Source organism: Aquarana catesbeiana, linkage group LG05 (genome assembly GCF_042186555.1).
Source record: "Aquarana catesbeiana isolate 2022-GZ linkage group LG05, ASM4218655v1, whole genome shotgun sequence".
In the NCBI taxonomy this organism is placed as follows: Eukaryota; Metazoa; Chordata; class Amphibia; order Anura; family Ranidae; genus Aquarana; species Aquarana catesbeiana.
In genome coordinates, this window is record NC_133328.1 from 239,261,553 (window position 1) to 239,279,911 (window position 18,359).

The window sequence follows — 18,359 nt, forward strand, 5'->3', positions numbered from 1 at the left end:
TTTATTTTGGTTCGGGGTTCCCCTTTGGGGAATTCCCATGCCGTTTTTATCAATGAACTTCTATGTGTATTGTCGGCAATGCAATAGCCGCGGGTAGTTTTAAATGAGTTTTTTCCTTCAAAATGTCATTTTGCTGTCAGACTGTTCTAAACACAGGAAACATGCGCCCCTTTACAGGCATACTATAGACACCCCCCAGGTATGAAATTTAAAGGGATATTACACTTTTATTGTTTGACTTTAAGCATTATTAAAATCACTGCTCCTGAAAAAACGGCCGTTTTTAAAACTTTTTTTTGCATTGATCCATGTCCCCTGGGGCAGGACCCAGGTCCCCAAACACTTTTTATGACAATAACTTGCATATTAGCCTTTAAAGTTAGCACTTTTGATTATTCATGTTCGTGTCCCATAGACTTTAACAGTGTTCGCGTGTTCGAGCGAACTTTTTTCCTGTTCGCATGTTCTGGTGCGAACCGAACAGGGGGGTGTTCGGCTCATCCCTACTCTGGGGTTGCGATAATGCACCTCCCCATCTGCCATATCCTCTCTATCATGTTGCCGTTTCCTATGCTTAGTAATGAGAGGTCTGGCATACTTTTTATTTTGCACTAGCAGATCATCATGCAAAATATCAAACTCTATCTCCTCATCCTCACTACCATTTGAGGAGAGCACATCCTCACAATCCCAATTTTGGGATGTGACAATGGCACGTACCCTGGCTTTACTAACAGGTTTACAGCCCTTCCTTTTCCTAAAGGCATTCATTGATTTGGTCATGAGGGCTGCATACCGCTCTTGCAAATCATCAGTCCGACTAACAGTTGAACGCACACACTCTGAAGCAACATTAACTTCTGCCTCTGCCTTCTCTGCGATTCAGTGTACATAGCATTAAGGAAATACCAGCCCACTATGGACACTGTCCTCTTCTCTTTTTTACTTAAATCCAACCCCTTAAGGCTAAAATCTACAAAATGATCTGAGACTTTATCACCCCAAGTCAGCTTCAAGGGAGAAGCATACTTCACAAATTCTTTAGCAAGAGGCTCCCACTCATTGTCTCTGGCCCAGATAGGTAAGCTGCACACTTCCTTCTGGCCACCAGAACCCTCTGCAGCCTTGCTTTTCCTAAACAGCTTATGCAGCATTTTACTTAGCACAAGCTACACAGCACACTACAGAAAAACAGGTCTGCTTCAGTTGAATTATAGCACATATCCCGGACGAGCCCCCAAATGTTTTGCTTGCGTCTATCTAGCAAGGTTACTCTGTGGTATAAGCAAGGAAGCTGAGATTTCTGCAGTGTGTAAATGTGCTTTACTATACAAAGATGCTGTACATACAAAAACTATTACAATATTAGGAATACAATACAAGACTGACAGATATCTATAACAAGCAAAACGTCTAGCAAACTGAACAGCCTATGGTCTATAATAGTACAAATACACTTAAAGGTTACATATCTTCTGTTACTGTATGTTCGTGATCTTCATTGGCAACGATTCTCCTGGAGCATCAGGAAAGTTTTTTCTATTATGAGTGGCGTCAGATGTTACAGCATGATGGTGTGTGTGTCTCCCTACTCACCCGTTTACTGTAGCTGTAGAAACAATGGACTGTTGAAAACTGTATCTACGTACCCATTGTCTAATCAAGCCAACACCTGACAGTAATCTAACAGTCATTCTTTCAGTTTGAGAGCTGAAAAAAACTTCAAACAACTAAATCTCTTTCTTGTGTACTGTAGCTATAGAGACAATAGCCTGTTGAAAACTGTAACAATACAACAATACCCATTGTATCCAGCATTTGTTTGAGAAAGTCTGTCTCTGTGACACCAGAATGCTATGAGTCTTATAGAAAAATTATATTTTATATCAAACGCAAAACAAGCCATGATCTTGCCTTTCTCACATTAGGGTTTTTGTACGGCCCATGATTCCCATAATAGTCTTTCCTCTTTAAGATGTCCACCATCTCCATCATCTCTTCAAAGGACATATTTGAGGCCTTATATCTCCTTCTGGATCTGGAACTGCCTTGCTCCAGGCTTTCATCGTTGCTGATAACAGCACACACCTGCTGTATCTGCACCATATGCTCTCCCATTGCCCTGAAAGAGAAGAGGCGCGGAATACACTAGAAAGAATGACAGGGGCAGAGTTTCACGCATGCGCAGTGTATATAAAGCATAATACGCGGGCGATGTAACGGATGTACGTATGTGGTGGAAGTGGAGGACGGAGGATCACTATCGCCGATCGTTCCAACGAAGGTACAATTTTAAATCGGGGGATCAGTGGTTAGTGGCCTATACTGCTTATAGATTGAGGCCTATATTGGGACAAGATTATGAGAGTTTAGCCTGACATTAGGGTTTGTCTTGTGTTGTGTCTGCAGATAAAATGGTTGATAAATTCACGGCCCCAGATTTTCTGCCTGACGGAAAATACCTGGAGCTGCCATGTCTCTGGCAAGTAAAATGAAGGGACTATTAAAACAAGATAAAGAGGAAGGCAGCGATGGAGAAACTGTTGGAATTGGTGAAAATCCAGGTACAGTGTATAAGGGCGCTCTGAGCATGAGGATCAAGCAGACAGTATCTCTAGAGAGGCAAGGGTCCAATGATATATATCCAACACTGAGGGCTGCACTCAGAAAAGAGGAGCAAACTCTGAAACAAAATAAGACAGAAGAGAGAGGTGCCTCTAAGTGCAGAATTAGTAGCTGTTTATTTCCCCAAACAAGATTAAAAACACTTCCAAAATCTGGCGAACTAAAAAGCATGTCTTCATTGATAATGCAAATGGCCCTGCAGCCGGATGGGTCCCCGGCATGTAAAGACTCCCACAATTGTGTCCTGTGCTGCACTAAAAACATAGAGCTATCGGTAAGCTGATGAATGGGTACACACATATTTTTATTTTCAGTTTTATTATTTTTTATTATTTTTATTTATCATTTATTATTATTTTTTTTCAGTATACCCATTATATATCTTTCAGAGAATGTTTCTCATTATTATTATATCAATTATCACTTCCTGTCTTCCTTGTTTGTCTTTGTTCATGTCCCCGCCTATGTTCCCGCCCAAGGTAGTATAAGTTTACCTGTGTGTACACTTGAAGTCATTAGGTTAAAAAAGGAACTTACTAATGTTCCGAAACGTGTCCCTTAATGATGACTACATCCGGTTCATGCTGGCTCCCGTCTCTCACTGCTGACATCACTTCCGGGATCTCCGTCCATCATGAACTCAGTGTGTTTACCCATACCCATCCGCCTGCAGGCTCATTTGCATTATCAATGACTACACGCTTTTTAATTCGCCAGATTTTGGAAGTGTTAATCTTGTTTGGGGAAATAAACAGCTACTAATTCTGCACTTAGAGGCACCTCTCTTCCGTCTTATGTTGGAGTTGGTGAAGCCTGTGTATCCTACCGCAGGCGTCAACTATTTGAAGTTGAAAATTGGTAGCCTGAGGAGCACATATAATAAAGAGCGCAAGAAAATCCAGGATTCCCAGAGATCCGGAGCAGCAGCAGATGACATATATGTCCCCAGGCTGTGGTAATACAACAGCCTGCGTTTTTTTGTCCGACCAGACGGAACAAAGGCCATCGCTCTCAACTTCCTTCCACATCAGCTGAGGCTCCTGCGGTCCAACCTGGCCCTGATGTTAACTAGATGTTATTGATCACTAATTTCTGATTTAACAAAGTGGTTTACATATCAATAGACAGTAGTGGACAAAAATGATTGGGGCAAGAATGAAAAATGCTGGGGTCAGAATGATAGTTTTTTCTATTTGTTAACATTCAATTTGCAACAGTCATGAGCTCAAAATTGTGTGTGATTGATGACCAAAAACCTATAACTATGTACCATTTTCATACACAGGAAAGTCTCAGCCAAGAGGAGGCCATGGCAAGCAGTCTGACCAAATCGCAGGTTCCTCCCCTCCGCCCTCTAACAAAAAGGGCCCGAAAAAACAAAAACCTGGATGATGCCACGACTTAATTTCTGTTCAAAGCTACAGCTGCGATTAGCACGGCCGCTGATGGCCAGGAGGCGTTAAAACAAATGGAGGAGGACCAGCGCACTATATGTGAGGAAATAATTCTAAAGGCCCTTAACAAGGGGACGAGGGGCGAACTCACCCAGAAAACGCACCTGTGCGAGTTGGACCATGCTCCTCCACCACCTCCACCAACACCACAGCCCCCCCACCCAGCACAGCAGCATGGAAGGAAGCATGGAAGGAAATGTTGAGAGTGATGGCCTGAGTTTGGTGTGGTCTGGCAAAAAATTCAGGCTGTGGTAAGACCACAGCCTCGGGACATATATGTCATCTGCTGCTCCTCCAGACCTCTCGGAGTCCTGAACCGTATTGTACTCCCTATTAAATGGACTCCTCAGGTTACCAATTTTGACAGTCAAATAATTGATGTCTGCCCTGGGGTACAAAGGCTTCACCAATTTCAACTGATTCTCCATCGTTGCCTTCCTCTTTATTTTGATATGACCTTGTGCTCCCTATTGAATAAAAACATTTTATTTTGACAAATACTTGGCTATGTGATTTAGTACAAAAAGGACAGTTTGTTTGTGAGTAGGCAGGTACATTTCAAAAGTACAGTGTCAAATTAACAAGGGTCACCGACATAGTTCTTATCTTTAAGGTTAAAAAATACAAGATAATAATGGTGTTGTGGTAACTTGACACACAAAATTAAAAAAACATACTATTCTGGAGATCACTAGAAAAAGAAACACAAAAAAATATTATTCTGGAGATCACTAGAAAAAAAACACAAAATATTATTCTGGAGATCACTAGAAAAAAAACATAATATTCTGGAGTTCACTAGAAAAAAAACACAAAAAAATATTATTCTGGAAATCACTAGAAAAAAATACAAAAACACATATTATTCTGGAGATCACTAGAAAAAAAACACAAAAAAAATATTATTCTGGAGATCACTAGAAACAAAACACAAAAAAACATATTATTCTGGAGATCACTAGAAAAAAACACACAAAAAAAATATTATTCTGGAGGTCATTAGAAAAAAAAAACATATTATTCTGGAGGTCACTAGAAAAAAAAAAAATACGTTTGTCAGAACTGTCAGAAGAAGAGAATGCGCTGCATTGAGAGATTTGATCATTTGCCACGTCACGCATGTGATATCTCCACTACAAGCGCTAGTTTTACAAGACCGGCTCGTCCTTGAGTCCCTATTAAATGGACTCCTCAGGTTACCAATTTTGACAGTCAAATAATTGATGTCTGCCCTGGGGTACAAAGGCTTCACCAATTTCAACTGATTCTCCATCGTTGCCTTCCTCTTTATTTTGATATGACCTTGTGCTCCCTATTGAATAAAAACATTTTATTTTGACAAATACTTGGCTATGTGATTTAGTACAAAAAGGACAGTTTGTTTGTGAGTAGGCAGGTACATTTCAAAAGTACAGTGTCAAATTAACAAGGGTCACCGACATAGTTCTTATCTTTAAGGTTAAAAAATACAAGATAACAATGGTGTTGTGGTAACTTGACACACAAAATTAAAAAAACATACTATTCTGGAGATCACTAGAAAAAGAAACACAAAAAAATATTATTCTGGAGATCACTAGAAAAAAAACACAAAATATTATTCTGGAGATCACTAGAAAAAAAACATAATATTCTGGAGTTCACTATAAAAAAAACACAAAAAAATATTATTCTGGAAATCACTAGAAAAAAATACAAAAACACATATTATTCTGGAGATCACTAGAAAAAAAACACAAAAAAAATATTATTCTGGAGATCACTAGAAACAAAACACAAAAAAACATATTATTCTGGAGATCACTAGAAAAAAACACACAAAAAAAATATTATTCTGGAGGTCATTAGAAAAAAAAAACATATTATTCTGGAGGTCACTAGAAAAAAAAGAAATACGTTTGTCAGAACTGTCAGAAGAAGAGAATGCGCTGCATTGAGAGATTTGATCATTTGCCACGTCACGCATGTGATATCTCCACTACAAGCGCTAGTTTTACAAGACCGGCTCGTCCTTGAGTCCCTATTAAATGGACTCCTCAGGTTACCAATTTTGACAGTCAAATAATTGATGTCTGCCCTGGGGTACAAAGGCTTCACCAATTTCAACTGATTCTCCATCGTTGCCTTCCTCTTTATTTTGATATGACCTTGTGCTCCCTATTGAATAAAAACATTTTATTTTGACAAATACTTGGCTATGTGATTTAGTACAAAAAGGACAGTTTGTTTGTGAGTAGGCAGGTACATTTCAAAAGTACAGTGTCAGATTAAGGGACACCGACATAGTTCTTATCTTTAAGGTTAAAAAATACAAGATAATAATGGTGTTGTGGTAACTTGACACACAAAACTAAAAAAACATACTATTCTGGAGATCACTAGAAAAAGAAACACAAAAAAATATTATTCTGGAGATCACTAGAAAAAAAACATATTATTCTGGAGTTCACTAGAAAAAAAACACAAAAAAATATTATTCTGGAAATCACTAGAAAAAAATACAAAAACACATATTATTCTGGAGATCACTAGAAAAAAAACACAAAAAAAATATTATTCTGGAGATCACTAGAAACAAAACACAAAAAAACATATTATTCTGGAGATCACTAGAAAAAAACACACAAAAAAAATATTATTCTGGAGGTCATTAGAAAAAAAACATATTATTCTGGAGGTCACTAGAAAAAAAAGAAATACGTTTGTCAGAACTGTCAGAAGAAGAGAATGCGCTGCATTGAGAGATTTGATCATTTGCCACGTCACGCATGTGATATCTGCATTACAAGCGCTAGTTTTACAAGACCGGCTCGTCCTTGATTCCAAGCATGCGTGTTTGTACTTTGGACTTTTGTGCGACGGACTTGTGTACACACGATCAGAAAGTCCGACAACAAACATTTGTTGGTGGAAAGTTTGAGAATATGCTAATCAACATTTGTTGGCGGAAAGTCCGACAACAATTGTCCGATGGAGCATACACACTGGCAGGGACTTGTCGGTGGCCATTGGGCTAACATGCGTGTGCGCAGGTGCACGAGGGGCTTTTTCAGGGCAGTTCAGCTGAATTCCGCACTGGGGGGTGCCGGTGCGCTCCCGCGCGCGCCCGTTCGCGCTAGCGCTGTTTGGCGCCAAAGACCCTTTAAAAGGTTGTCAGATCCTTCCATCAGGTGCTGTTCATCTGCAGCTCTGCACCTGAGTTCCTGTATCCTGCCTGTTGTTATTATTTGCTATTGACCCGGCTACGTCTGACCATTCTTCTGTCTCCAACCCAACCCGGCCTGCCTGACCTTGCTTATATCTTGTGACCTGTTGCCGAACACCTGCCTGCCTGACTATTCTGTGATCATTCCTTCTGCCATATACCTGCCTGATCTCCTGCCAATATGGACTGTTTGACTCTGCTTTGCTTTGTGTCCTGTGATGCTGCTTCCAGCCTGCTCTTCCAGCTCCTGGTTCTGCTGCTGCCATATCATCCACCTGTCTGCTTATGGATCCGCCTCTGCCTGTCAGCATCCGCAGCCCAGCCATCCCAGAGGGACGTCTTCTCCAGCTCCTGTGTTGACCACAGTAAGAACACGCATCAGGCACTCCTACCCACTGTGCTCAAGAGACCACTGTTCCCACTCCAGTGGCTCCTGAACCAGCGCTTAAGAGAGGTCTCCTTCCACCAGTCGGGCTCAACCACCAGGTACCTAACAGTACGAACAGCCATGACTGAGCCCGCAGGAGAGACCTCTCCCATTAAGGAGATCTGTACGCATCTAGTGGCACTCACCCAGGCCGTAAAGACTTTGCAAGACAGCTACACCAGACTGGAAGGTCAAGTCCTGAACCTCAGTGGCCCGGGAGGTGTGTCTCCTGCCTCAGCAGCTGCTCCAGTACAGGCTGCTGCACCTCCTTCTGTGGTTATGCTTCCACCCGAACCAAGGGTCCCTATCCCTGAAAGGTTTTCTGGTGACCGAACCAAGTTCCTGGCCTTCCGCAACTCCTGTCAACTTTATTTTGCCCTACAGCCACGGACTTTTTCTTTAGAGGCTACCAAAGTGGGATTTGTTATATCCCTCCTACAAGGGGAACCTCAGACCTGGGCCCACCGCCTGCTTGAAACTAACTCTGCACAGATCCAGTCCTTGCCCATTTTCTTCGAAGCCATGGCTCAGTTATATGAGGATCCTCAGCGGACTGCCACAGCTGAGTCAGCTTTGTTCGTGCTCCAGCAAGGCCGCAGGCCGACCGAGGTCTATGTCACGGACTTCCGACGCTGGAGCGCGGAAACACAGTGGAACAATGCAGCTTTACGCCATCAATTCCCCATGGGGTTATCTGAAAGTCTAAAAGATGAGCTTGCCCGGGTAGGAATGCCTGATACCCCTGAAGAACTTATTGCCTTAACAATCCAGATCGACCGACGTCTTCGTGAACGCCGGTCTGAACGTTCCTCCCAGCAAACGCGCCCTATGTGGATGACTGCAAGAGTTCCGGCTCCTGCCTCCCGATACCTACCTTCTGCCTGCTCAAACCCGGCTACCCCAACACCCGATGTTCCTGAACCAATGCAGCTGGGACTAATGCGTTCTACTCTGCCTCCAGAAGAACGGGCGCGTAGACGCCAGCTAAACCTCTGCCTCTACTGTGGTGGGGCAGGTCACTACGTGAACAACTGTCTAGCCAAGACCCATAAGTGTGTTTCTCCTACCCGGCCAGTTTATCCGCTTTAACCGCCAATGCAACTCAACTTGCTCTCCCTCTCTCGTTACAGCTCCAGGGAAGAACAATCTAAGTCAACGCCATTATTGATTCTGGGGCATGTAGCTGCTTTATTGACTCTGCCTTTGCTACCCAACAAGGCCTTCCCCTGAAAGACAAGACTCACAAACTCTCAGTTTTTCTGGCCGATGATATAAGATCGGGACAAGTCTCTCAAGAAACCCTTCCTCTGTCTGCCACCTGTTTATCTCAGCATAAAGAGATCCTAACTCTGGACGTCATCTCCTCTCCACTATTTCTGATCATTTTGGGCATGCCCTGGCTTCAGGCCCATAACCCCCACGTTAATTGGGCCACTGGTGAAGTCAAGTTCCTATCACCCTATTGTCAAAGACATTGTTTACCTGAACCTTCCAAACCTGCTGCCACATTACTTTGCATGGATGTGGACCAAGATCTGCTTCAAACCATACCAGAGGTGTACCAGGAATTTGCAGATGTATTTAACAAGAAGGGAGCGGACTCCCTGCCACCCCATCGTCCTTATGATTGCCCAATTGAGCTGCTCCCTGGGGCCGAGATTCCTTTCGGGCGTATCTTTCCGCTATCTGAAAAAGAACAAGAGGCACTTAAGCTATACATTAATGAAAACCTCGAAAAGGGTTTTATTCGACCTTCTACCTCCCCAGCTGGGGCCGGAATATTTTTTGTCTCTAAAAATATCAGACTCTTCGTCCATGTGTGGACTATCGGGAGTTAAACAAAGTCACGGTTAAAAACCGCTACCCATTGCCCCTGATACCTGAATTATTTCAGAAATTGAGGTCTGCCATCATCTTTACCAAGTTGGATCTAAGAGGGGCCTACAACCTGGTCCGCATTTGGGCCAGGGATGAATGGAAGACGGCTTTCCGGACCCGTTTCGGGCACTATGAATATCTAGTTATGCCTTTCGGCCTTTGCAATGCTCCTGCCACATTCCAGCATCTGGTCAACGATGTATTCAGAGACTTCCTGGACATCTTTGTAATTGTCTACTTGGACGACATTTTAATTTTCTCCAGTTCTCTTAATCAGCATTGGGAACATGTTGGCAGAGTCTTGGGCCGTCTTTGTTTGCATGGACTGTACGCTAAAGCGAAGAAGTGCGAATTCGAACAAAAGGACATTCAGTTTTTGGGACTAGTGATCTCCCCAACCGGCATCAAAATGGACCCTCAGAAGGTGTCCGCTGTGTTAGATTGGCCAGCTCCTCTGGACAAGAAGGGCGTGCAGCGCTTCATTGGATTCGCAAATTTCTATCGGAAATTCATTAAGGGATTTTCTGCCATCATTTCACCCATCACGCAGCTAACCAAGCAGAACTGTCGTTTTCACTGGAGCTCGGAGGCTCAGGAGGCCTTTGAAGAATTAAAAAGGCGTTTCACTTCAGCTCCGATCCTCAGTCATCCTGATCCATCTTTACCCTTTATCCTGGAGGTTGATGCTTCCGAAGTGGCCGTGGGTGCAGTCATCTCTCAACGGCAGGGCAACAAGGATCTGATGCACCCCGTGGGATTCTTCTCCAGGAAACTCTCGCCGGCTGAGCGGAATTACGACGTGGGTGATCGGGAACTACTTGCCATCAAGACAGCATTAGAAGAGTGGAGGTATCTGTTAGAGGGCGCAGTTCATCCGGTTCTAATATATACTGATCACAAGAATCTCGAATACTAAGATCTGCTGAGACTGAAACCCCGACAAGCCCAGTGGGCCCTATTCTTTACTCGTTTCTGCTTCCACATCACTTACCTGCCAGGAACTAAAAACATAAAACCAGACACGCTATCGCGCATGTTTGACAATCCTAAAGACCTTTCTGTACCCGACACCATTCTGCCGGCTAATAGCTTCTTGCTCCTTCAGACGGATCTCCTGTCCTTGATCAGAGAAGCATCGCCAGAACCTTCAAGTCTCCAGGGATTCTCCTTAACATCTCGAGATGGGTTATTGTGGAGAGAAAGTCAAATATTTGTACCGGAGAACGTCCGAGTCAAGGTGCTAACTTTATTGCATAACCATCCACTTGCAGGACATTTTGGGGTTCGTAAGACCCTTGAACTCGTGCAACGCACGTTCTGGTGGCCCAACCTGAAAGAATTTTGCAGGAAGTACGTCAATTCTTGTTCTGTTTGCATCCAAAATAAGACTTCCAGGAACCGAGCCTGGGGACTGTTGAGGCCATTGCCCATGCCAGATAGGCCATGGAGGATGATAGCAATGGACTTTATAGTTGAGCTACCATGTTCTGAAGGATGTTCGGCGATCTTTGTGGTCGTCGATCGTCTGTCCAAGATGGCCCATTTTGTGCCCTTAAGGGACGCCTTCTGCCGTAGAAACGGCCTGTGTGTTCATCAAAGAGATCGTTAGGCTGCACGGAGTCCCCGCAAATATAGTGTCTGATAGGGGGGGTGCAGTTTACTTCACGCTTCTGGAAAGCCCTGTGTGAGATCTTGAAAATTGAACTAGCCCTGTCCTCAGCATACCATCCCCAAACTAACGGGCAAACAGAAAGGACAAATCAGACGCTGGAACAATACATTAGGTGTTTTACATCTTTTGTACAAGATGATTGGGTGTCCCTGCTGCCCCTAGCGGAATTCGCTTATAATAATGCCAGCCACTCTGCCACCGGTCAGTCTCCTTTCTTTGCCAATTATGGTTTTCATGTATCTTTCTTACCAGATTTTCTTCCAGAATCCTCAGTTCCAGCGGTCCAGGACACAGTACAGTTCCTCAGTCACAATAATCAGATGTTACAGGAAGCGGTATCCAAGGCACAAGCAGACAGTAAAAGGATCTTCGATCAAAAAAGAAGAGGAGATCTGAACCTGCAGCTTAATGATAAGGTATGGCTGTCTACCAATAACATTAAGTTGACTTGTCCTTCCAAAAAGTTCGCTCCTAAGTTTATTGGGCCCTTCCCGGTGAAAAGGAAGATTAATGAGGTATCTTATGAACTGTGTTTACCTGACTCACTTAAAATCCATCCTGTATTCCATGTCTCGCTATTGAAGCCTGCTGTAGCCGACCCCTTTCCTGATAGGGGCACCAGGATCCCTGAACCTGTTTTGGTGGACGGAAACGAGGAATACTAAGTGGAGGCCATCCTCGATTGCAGGAAGAGACTGGGGCAGGTACAATTTTTGATTAAATGGAAAGGGTATGGCCCAGAGAATAATTAATGGGAACCTGACAGCAATATTCATGCTAAACGTTTGATCCATGCCTATTTCTCTGCTCATCCTGAAAAGAAGACTTATCTGGGCATCCGGAGGCTGCCCGTTGGGAGGTGGCAATGTCAGGGACATGTCGGTGGCCGTCGGGCTAACATGCATGTGCGCAGGTGCACGAGGGGCTTTTCCAGGGCAGTTCAGCTGAATTCCCCACTGGGGGGGCGCCGGCGCGCTCCCACACGCGCCTGTTCGCGCTAGCGCTGTTTGGCACCAAAGACCCTTTAAAAGGTTGTCAGTCGTCTGCAGCTCTGCACCTGAGTTCCTGTATCCTGCCTGTTGTTATTATCTGCTATTGACCCGGCTACGTCTGACTATTCTTCTGTCTCCAACCCGACCCGGCCTGCCTGACCTTGCTTATATCTTGTGACCTGTTGCCGAACACCTGCCTGCCTGACTATTCTGTGATCATTCCTTCTGCCATATACCTGCCTGATCTCCTGCCAATACGGACTGTTTGATTCTGCTTTGCCTGTGTCCTGTAACGCTTCTTCCAGCCTGCTCTTCCAGCTCCTGGTTCTGCTGCTGCCATATCATCCACCTGTCTGCTTACGGATCCGCCTCTGCCTGTCAGCATCCGCAGCCCAGCCATCCCAGAGGGACGTCTTCTCCAGCTCCTGTGTTGACTACAGCAAGAACCCGCATCAGGCACTCCTACCCACTGTGCTCAAGAGACCACTGTTCCCACTCCAGTGGCTCCTGAACCAGCGCTTAAGAGAGGTCTCCTTCCACCAGTCGGGCTCAACTACCAGGTACCTAACACACATGGTCGAACTTACCGCCAACAAACTCACATCCAACATTGCCCGTTGGAAAAACAGATCGTGTGTACGTGGCATTACTGTGTTAGGTACTTAGCAACCATAAGCGTATTAAAATCCAATGCAGCAGCCCCATGTAGCCCCATGTTGGCCACTTTGGACAGACAAAAAAAAAATTTAAATAACCACATGCTGTTGCTGTTGGATAGGCAGTTGATGACAGACGCAGGGTGAGAATGTTTGACTGATTGTGTCTGGTACCTTCAGAGCTCCTCATAGGGTGCACATAACACCTGCAGGGAATTAGGCACTCGTGAAAATTGTGGACAGGGCTAGTTAATTGGTACCCAAGATAAGGTAAAGGCACATAGAGACCAGGTAAAGTGGAACCGTTATTATGTGGTAATTAGAAGTAACAAACAACATGTGGAGGGCAGCGGCAAGGTGCTTACTTAACGGTCCCAAAACAGTATGACATTATTATTGTAACACAGTATTGATAACACAGGCAACTCAGGTACAACAGTTCTCAGCAATGTTGTCGGTACTTTACCACAATCCCAGCACTTGAGGTGTCACTTTACTAATGCTTACATTACCGGTTGCAGCATCTTGGTGAAGGGGATTGCTAAAAGGCAGAGGAGCAGTGGAGGCACACTTAACAGACCGATAGCAAGATCTTTGCCCCAGCTTTAGAGTCCCTAGATAATGGAGCCAGTAACGGTATCCCTCTTTTGTCCTCCCTCGACAGGAACCTCTCCCAAGTGCTAAATACACTGTCCCTAACCAGCGGGGTCTTTTCCTTACTCTATCCACTTCTCAAATGCACGCCAACTACAGTGGGACAGTGCTTTTTACTACTATTGCCCTAACTAAAAATGGCCGCAGGGGTCATCCAGTATTGCAACGTCCGATCTGAGAGCTGCTTTCCTGATGATACCTACAGAGGCTTCAGAGGAACAAAGCTCCTCTCATTTTCTATTCCCTCTGTATAGCGGACAGCAAAACAGCAAAAACAGCAAAACACACTGTACCGGCCTACAAACTGTGACAGCACGGTACAAACTGGAGGCTGAACAATCATTCAGTATGAGCATTGTAGCAAGGAGATAGAAAAGACAGTAGATAATTTCCTGGCTAGATCCTCATAGGCACAGATTCCAGTAATGGCTGTTCACTCCAATTAAACTGACATTGTGTAAAGAATGTTTGCTGAAAAAGCAAAAGCTTGTCGAATTGGGAGCTGTCACCTTATTTCACCTCAAGAAATCCTGCTACTCTGTTATAGTAAGAACATTTTCATAAGTGGATTGTTGCTCTTACGTCTGCTCAAACATACAAGAAAATAAAACTCTCTTATTTCATAACCCATGCCTGCTTACTTCATGGCTGATGAGCAAATGCATTAAACAGGCCAAAATAATGATAGTCTTGCTCGGCAATCACAGAAAAGCAACACAATTAATCCTAAACAACGTTCAATTGCATAGAACCTGCACACCAATTTAAAATACCATGATCCCAGCAGTCAATGCTCCATTTCTGAAGGCAGAAACGAGGAATGGTGTACTTGGGTATTTCCTCCCAAATCTTGACCAAGGAAGCACTGAGCTCCTGAACAGACTGAGGTGCAACCTGGCGTTGTTGGGCTCTGGCAGTGCTCATCCTGTTCCTCCTTGCACAACGGAGCAGATACAGGTCCTTCTAATGGGTTAAGGACCTTCTATGACCCTGTCCAGCTCTCCTAGAGTAACTGCCTGTATCTTTGGAATCTCCCCTATGCTCTTGAGACTGTGCTGGGAGACACAGCAAACCTTCTGGCAATGGCACGTATTGATGTGTCGTCCTAGAGGAGTTGGGCTGCCTGTGCAACTTCTACAGGGTCCAGGTATCACCTCATGCTACCAGTAGTGACACTGACCCAAGCTAAATGCAAAACTAGTAAAAAAACAGTCAGAAAAGATGAGTAAGGAAAAGAAATGTCAGAGGCCTCCACCTGTAAAACCATTCCTGTTTTGGAGGTTGTCTGTTGCCCATCTAGCGCATCTGTTTTTAATTTCATTAACACCAAAGCAGTTGAAACTGATTAACCAGTTGCCGACCACCTCACGACGATATACGTCGGCAGAATGGCAAGGGCAGGCAAAGTAACGTACAGGTACGTTACTTGCCTCCCCCGGTGCCCGAGGCGGTCTGTATTTCTCCCCCGACAATCGGAGGTGAGGGGGAGGCCATCCATTCGTGGCCAACCCCTCGCGATCGCTCCCAGCCAATGAAATCATTCCTCTGCCTCTGTAATGTAAACAGCGGCAGAGGAAGTGATGTCATCTCTCCTCGAGCCGGTCTTTTCGTTCCGGCGCCGAGGAGAGAAGACATCAATGTGAGTTGCACCAACACTACACTTACAGTAGAACATACTAGGCACACTTTTCACCCCCCATCACCCCCCGATCACTCCCGATCACCCCCCTGTCACAGTGACACCAATAGCAGTTTTTTTTTTTTCATTGGTGTCAGTTTGTGACAGTTATAAGTGGTAGGGCAGTTAGTATTAGCCCCCTTTAGATCTAGGATACCCCCCTAACCCCCCTAATAAAGGTTAACACCTTGATCACCCCCCGTCGCCAGTGTCACTAAGCGATCGTTTTTCTTATCGCTGTATTAGTGACACAGGTGACGCTAGTTAGGGAGGTAAGTATATAGGTTCGCCGTCAGTGTTTTATAGCGACAGGGACCCCCGTTCATTACCTTATAAAGGTTTAACCTCCTAATCGCCCGGCGGTGATATAAGTTAAGTTTTAGGATCAGATAAGGTCTGCGTCGCCCCAGGCAGCGTCAGGTTAGCGCCAGTACCGCTAATACCCACGCACACAGCATACACCTCCCTTAGTGCTATAGTATCTGAACGGATCAATATCTGATCCAATCAGATCTATACTAGCATCCCCAGCAGTTTAGGGTTCCCATAAATACAGTGTTAGTGGGATCAGCCCAGATACCTGCTAGCACCTGCGTTTTGTCCCTCGGCCCAGCCCTGCCCAGCCCACCCAAGTGCAGTATCAATCGATTACTGTCACTTACAAAACACTAAACACACATAACTGCAGCGTTCACAGAGTCAGGCCTGATCCCTGTGATCGCTAACAGTTTTTGTTGGAAGCGTTTTGATACAGTCGCTAACAGTCAGGAGTTTTTTTGCCTCTGAGTCTCACTAGTGTACCACTAAATTTAGAGCTCAAAATGGCAAATCGAAGGTACACTGGTGAAAAGGCCTACACGTTTCTGAGCATGACAGATAGTGAAGAGGAAGTCACTCATCTGTCAGATTCAGGCTCAGAATATGATCCTGTAGAGGACAGCAGCTCCATGACAAATAGCTCTGGCGACCAAGTTGTGGTCCCTGTCAAGGTCAGGCGTACCAGACCCCGAACTTCTTCTTCTGTCCTTGATGTGCAAGAACCGCAGGTCCCTCGTATGAAGCAGAGCAGTACTAGCGCCGCTATTCCTTCTGGTGAACTGGCAAGCACCAGCGGCCTAGTACACCCTGGTCGTGTCCCACTGCCACCAAGAAGACGAACACAGGCCCTTCGTGCCCATAGAGCCCTTCCTGCTGCATTCGCCAATCCGAATTGGGAACCCACCACTTCTGTAGCACCCGTACTTCCCCCATTCACTGGCCAACCCGGCATTCATGTGGAAACAGTAGATTTTACACCACTGGATTTTTATTTGCTGTTTTTCACCGAAGATCTCTATAGATCTATTGTGGACCAAAGCAATTTATACACTGGTCAACACATCGCCACTATTCCCCAGTCCTCCCTTGCCAGAGATCGGAGACCAATTACGGTCTCCGAATTTAAGATCTTTCTGGGCCTTTCCCTCAACATGGGCATAACTAAAAAGAGTGAGTTGCGGTCATATTGGTCCACTGACCCAATTCACCATATGCCCTTGTTCTCTGCCTCCATGACCAGGGCACGATACGAGCAGATTATGCGGTTCATGCACTTCAACAACAATTAACTCTGTTGTCCTCGCGGAGACCCTGAATACAATCGGCTCTACAAAATTTGGCCCCTTGTAAACCACTTCAATCAACGTTTGGCAGACTTGTTTACTCCCCATCAAGTTGTCTGCGTTGATGAGTCCCTGATTAAGTTTTCTGGCCGCTTGTCATTCAAACAGTACCTTCCCAGCAAGTGTGCCAGATACGGGGTCAAGATGTATAAGCTCTGTGACAGGGCCACAGGCTATACATGTAGTTTTATGGTTTACGAGGGCAAAGATAGTCACGTAGAGCCGACAAACTGCCCTGACTATATAGGAAGCGCTGGCAAGATTGTGTGGGACTTGGTGTCACCCTTATTCGGAAAGGGGTACCACTTGTATGTGGACAATTATTACACGAGCGTGCCACTTTTTAGTCACCTTTTTGATCAACAGATTGGAGCATGTGGCACCGTGCGACCTAATCGCCGGGGCTTTCCCCAGCGGCTTGTAGATTCCCATCTTAGGCTGGGGGAGAGAGCCTGCTTGCAGTGTAATAATTTGCTCACTATGAAGTGGAGGGATAATAAGAATGTTTTCGTTCTTACCTCCCTTCATGCAGATACGATGGTCCAAATTACTACGGCGACTGGTGTTGTGGAGAAACCCCTCTGTGTCCACGAATATAACCAAAATATGGGAGGGGTGGACCTCAACGACCAGTTGTTGGCGCCGTACCTAGTTGCCCGTAAGGCCAGACACTGGTACAAGAAAGTGTCTGTTTATTTATTTCAATTGGCTTTGCTGAACGCTCATCTGCTATACAGAGCTACAGGACGGACTGGATCCTTCCTTAAATTCCAGGAAGAGATCGTCAGAGCCCTTCTGTATCCAGACGGTGCTCCACCTCACCTTCCCCAACCAAATGCAGTAAGCCGGCTGCATGAGAGGCATTTTCCTTATGTCCTCCCGAATACCCCTACCCAACGAGCCCCCCAAAGAAGATGTCGTGTCTGCAGCAAGTGCGGATATAGGCGTGACACCCGGTATTATTGTCCCTCCTGTCCTGACAATCCTGGTCTATGCATTGGTGAATGTTTTGAACGCTACCATTCACTAGTTGAGTATTAGCGTAGGGTACAGCACTGCACAGACTAGGCACACTAACACAAGGTCTCCCAAGATGCCATCGCATTTTGAGAGACCTGAACCTGGTACCAGTTACAAAAGTTATAGTTGCAAAAAAAGTGTAAAAAAAAAGTAAAAAAAATAAAAACACAAAAAAATATAAAATAAAAAAAACAAAAATAGTTGTTGTTTTATTGTTCTCTCTCTCTCTATTCTCTTTCTATTGTTCTGCTCTTTTTTACTGTATTCTATTCTGCAATGTTTTATTGTTATTATGTTTTACCATGTTTGCTTTTCAGATATGCATTTTTTTATACTTTACTGTTTACTGTGTTTTATTGGTAACCATTTTTTCGTTTTCAGGTACGCCATTCAGCTGCAGAGCGGATTTATTTATCTTGACAGCAATAGCGTTTGCT

The 18,359-nt window shown here is 44.7% G+C and overlaps 1 long non-coding RNA gene across 1 annotated transcript in view; it reads right to left on the reverse strand.

Moving 5' to 3' along the window:
* Positions 1-18,359, reverse strand: part of LOC141144697 (uncharacterized) — an 85,453-nt gene that overhangs the window by 7,437 nt on the left and 59,657 nt on the right. Inside the window, exon 2 of the long non-coding RNA XR_012244442.1 lies at positions 1,924-2,122. This is a non-coding gene — a long non-coding RNA (uncharacterized lncRNA). The remainder of the gene's footprint in view (positions 1-1,923; positions 2,123-18,359) is intronic.